The 4976-nt window shown below is 36.0% G+C and overlaps 1 pseudogene; it reads left to right on the top strand.

The window, feature by feature from the left end:
• The first annotated feature begins 410 nt into the window (after positions 1-410).
• Positions 411-4976, top strand: part of LOC109081357 — a 13128-nt pseudogene continuing 8562 nt past the window's right edge.

The following is a 4976-nucleotide window of genomic DNA, read 5'->3' as shown; positions in this document are numbered from 1 at the left end:
AACCCCACCCATTTAATTTAAATTAACAGAACAATATTGAGTTAAAGCTTCATTTTGAATTAACAATAAATAATAAAATAACATTGCTGGCTTTCTGAGACATTTTAAATGTAATGTTTACCGTAAAGTAAGCCTTTACGGTAATTTAATCTATAATTTAAGTGTGTTATGTATGTTATATCACATGTGTTTATGCTTACAAACATATTTGTTATTAAAATATATCAGATTACTGTAAGTTAGGAAAGATCCTTGGTGATATTTGGAATATATTCAGAAGTTTTTTTTTACCTTTGATATATTTTAATGTATATACAGATGCAATCTCAGATAAATAAATAACAAATAAAGAATGTTTGTATATATTTTATATAAAAGTGCATACTTAAAAGCTACAACTCTCAGCCAATAGCAGCGCGTTTCGTGTGTGACATCAAGTCCATGCGCCGCGGCTGCACACAAGACACCGGCTTCGTGTGATTCTTCTGTCGAGAGAAAATATGAAATAGCCTATGTCAGTATGTCAGTTTTGTGATATACATGGCCACATTGATGACATTTCGTGTGTACTGTAGTTAAAGACAGTGGTTTTCAAAACACAGCCGTTTAAGTTTGTGTATGATCTCCAAGTCCAGACCAGAATGAAGTGCCACTATGAGGCGCTGGGCGTTAAAAGAGACGCGTCGGACGACGACCTGAAGAAGGCTTATAGGAAATTAGCCTTGAAATGGCACCCAGGTATTTGGTTTCATCTTATCTGTTTGATAAGTTATAAAGGTTACTGTCCCATATTAATAAATAAAGCTGTTGGTGTTGCCTCTTCTCTAACAATTGAATGATCTGTCCAGTGCTGTTGATTATAGGACTTGCTTGAAATTATGTTATAATGTTGCTCATATTGTTATTCTGATTCTAGACAAGAACTTGGACAACGCAGAGGAGGCTGCAGAGGAGTTCAAACTTATCCAAGCTGCGTATGATGTTCTGAGTGATCCGCAGGAGAGAGCCTGGTAAGACCTCCAAACAACAACTACGTTCACCACACATGCAGTACATCTAGCTTAGTTCAAAACTAATGAGATGTTGCTTCAGGCTTTATTTATGTTACCTACCCTGTGTAAACAATCTTTAAAAAGGATACTTTCTTTCCAAAATTGAATATTCTGCCTTTTATTCACTGCTGTGATGTGGAACACCTATGTGGCTTTATTTTCTTCCACAACATGTATATTTAAGTTGACACAAACAGAAATTTAAGTTGTTATTAAGTGTTCTCAAACCTCTTTCACCCTTGCATATATTCAAATAACCATTGTAGTAGCAAATTAATGTTACTTAATGCTCCACAGTTATCCAAAATGTCTTTATAGTGACTGGAACAGAGAAATTAAATATAAGAATAAGAATCTCATGCACTATATATATATCATCCTCAAAGAGAATCCTCCTTTATCTTTGTGTTTCAAGCATCTCAAAAACTAGGTTGGATTTTTTTTTTTTTTGATAGTATTTCATACAAGAAAAAGTCTTGTATAGACTTAAAAAAATAGACTTTTTAGTCTATTTGAGATCCTCTTAAAGTGATGCTGTGAACAATTCTGACTCTTTGACAAGAAACTGTCAACTGTCTGCTTTCAAAGCATTCCAAAATGAAAGCGCTTGAAAGACCAAAGCATTCATGAGCTGCAGTCATTTCATTTTGGTATATCATTTTTGGTTTATGGGGTGCTGGTTAAAGGAGGAGTTTTCTCACCATTGTGACATTCCAAACCGAAATGCAGTTGGTTTTCCATTCAACAGAAAAAGGTGAATTTTGCTATTTTCCTTATGGTGTTATGGACTACTTTTGTGGTGTTTTTTGGAGCGTGACAGAAGTGGCCACTGCTGTTGTACAAAAGAGCTTCTTCAAAATACTCCTTTTGTGTTCAGTGGAAAAACAGCATATGGGCTTGGAATGACACGCATTGAATGTTGTTGTGGCAAATTCTGCTGATCTACATGTTCTAGCTTTGTTTGTCAAAACTGTTAACTTGTATTAGTGTTGGATGCATCAGGACTGGGCTGAAAATGGCAAACAAATCAGTAATACTAATATTAATAATATTTTATAAATATACATTTCAAAATGTATACTTTGCAGTGTGTGCAATTGCTTTCCACTTAAAGTGAATTTATAGCATTTTTCCTATATAAATTCCAGCTTTTGTTGTAAATCAACAATAATTAATTCTGTAATGCCTATTGTTTTCTGCCACATATAGAACACACACACACACAAAATGTTTTTCTCCATATAAGGTGGGACTAAATACTAGTAATATTAATCAGTATTTGGTTAAAATGTATATTACATTCTTCAGTATTTTCCCATTAATATTTAATTCTGTTTTTGTTTTAAGGTATGATAACCACAGAGAGGCGCTGTTGAAAGGGGGTGTCAGCGGAGAGTACCAGGATGACAGCATTGATCTCCTGCAGTTCTTCACTGTCACCTGTTACTCCGGTTACGGAGATGATGAAAAGGTGAATATTTAAAATGTATTTTTTTTGTCAGCCAGTAGCCAAACATACATGTGTCTGTTCACACAGAACAAGTTCTGTTTCTCATCTGCATTCATTTTTAAATGTGTGATACATGTCAGACAGATGTCTTTTACCATTGTATTGTGTCTATGATTAACAAAAAAGTGCATTTTGAGAATATTGCGTTCTGTATGTAGCTGACATTGAACTAAATGAGAGCTTTATGATTTTTTTTTCTGTATTTTATATCATATTCTATTACATATATTGTTGAATTATTATGTCTTGTATTAACTTGCATATAATTGGTATTTATCTGTTTATAATGTATGGCTCAAATGTCTGTTTTACCATCCTGTACCGCTGGAGGGCAGTAAAAGTTTATTTTGAAAATGCACAAGTTATGCTTTCAGTTTGGAATAAAACAGATTAGATTAGATTCAACTTTATTGTCATTGCACATGTAAGGTACAAGGCAACGAAATGCAGTTAGCATCTAACCAGAAGTGCAATAAGCACTAAGCACAGGATATACAGTGTTTATTGTGGAAATGCATGTATTCTGTGTTTTAATAGTGCAAATTCTTTTGTCTCTGTAGGGCTTTTACACCATATACAGGAATGTGTTTGAGACTATCGCAAAAGAGGAGATGGAGCACAGTAAAGATGAGGAAGAAGATGAGGAGCAGTTTCCCTCATTTGGAGAGTCTCATAGTGACTATGACACTGTATGTAGACACTGGTACATGCAGTTTTCCACAAAAATATTAAGCACAAACAGTTGTGAATCTTGATAAAAAAAATAAAAAATAAGAACCTGTGACAGAACTGAAAATTCATTTCAAATTCATACATTTCAAAATATTCCAATAGCGAAAAGCTATTTTAAATTGTGATAAGATTTTACAATATTGCTCTTTTACTGTAATTTGGATCAAATAGATTTAGATTTGGTCAGAATTTAGAGAAAATATTAAAAAATCTTACCGACCCCCAAACTTTTGAAAAGCAGTAGTGTTTTGTTTGTTAGAGAGATATGTATAGATTGTACCATGAAGATGAAATACTTGAGTGCTAAAACATGGCATCAGGGTTCTTCACGGGGTCTAGTGCATTTTAGACCTTACAGCCAAATGCATTGTTAACTTATTAGCTAAATGGAACACAGAAGTATTCCTTCTGTAAATACTTCTCCAAGCTACTACAGGTAACAGCATGGCACTCTTCCGTATTTGAAAACATTTTTCAGATTGTTCGCTAAAAGAGGGGAAAAATCTTGACAGAAAAATTCACATTTGGTTCAAGGGATCCAGTACCTCTTTTAGCCTCTGAGACCATTTTCTCCAGGGTTTGAACAATGAGGTTCATCCCGCTCCAATTAGACCTGAAGGCTCTTTAAATGATCTAATCATTTCCCCTTCTGGTGTGGTTTATACTTGCGCTTCACCTAATGGATGTTTTTAAAGTGTTTGCCGTCAGTGGAGACTTGCAAGAAGCAGATTTACAGAGGATGAATGTACAAGCCTCCTACTAAAAACTCTTCATCTTGTTTTTAAAAGGATGCAGCATACAGGAAGTCTGTACATAAAATCTAGACATATAGTATTCTAATTTTCTTTGCGTTTGTCTCTGTTTCCCCTAAATAATTTTTTTTTTGTCTCTCAGGTAGTACATTTATTCTATGGCTACTGGCAGAGCTTCTGTACGCGCAAAAAACTTTGCATGGAAGGAGGAGTATGACAGTCGACAGGCCTCCAACCGCTGGGAGAAGAGAGCCATGGAAAAAGAGAACAAAAAAAACAGGGACAAGGAAAAGAGCACAGCGAGCTGGGTGCGCCAACTAGTGGCCTTCGTCCCGAAAACGTGACAAGCGTGTTCAGGCGCCCATAAGAAGGCTTTGGGGGTGAGAGCAGAACGCAGAGAAGGACGAGCGAGGAGGTGGAAAACGGGCAGGAGAAGAGGCGAGGGCAAATGTGGACAGGGAGGTGAGTTCTGGATGTCGTGCACACACATAACTTGAGTGGATTCTTGGTTAGAGGAGGTCAGAGGTTCAGGTCCGGCCAGAGGGCCCTCCCGGTCAAAGGTTCAGCACACATGTGTGTCATACGTGAGACTGAAAAGACCAAAGTTTAGGGAGGGTGAGAAAATCTCATTAACACATTATTTTTAAAAGAAAGAGAGCACAAGCACATTTTAAGCACCAGCTGTCACAAAAAAAGTCTCAGTAGTCAAGTCGTTTTGTTATTTATATCTATGCAGTGATATTCAGGAGCAAATTTTTATAAAGTGAGACATCACTATAAGTTGAGGTCACTATATAATGGACAGGAAATGTCAGAGTAGTCATCTCGTGATTCATACGTAAATGCAGTGATCAGAGCGACACCCAAGTCATGAAAAATAACCTCAATTATACTGTAAAAACATTTGTGAGTAGGTGGATCTCAGCACAC

This window comes from Cyprinus carpio, chromosome A21 (genome assembly GCF_018340385.1).
Source record: "Cyprinus carpio isolate SPL01 chromosome A21, ASM1834038v1, whole genome shotgun sequence".
Lineage (NCBI taxonomy): Eukaryota > Metazoa > Chordata > Actinopteri > Cypriniformes > Cyprinidae > Cyprinus > Cyprinus carpio.
This window is presented reverse-complemented; position numbering and strand designations above follow the sequence as displayed.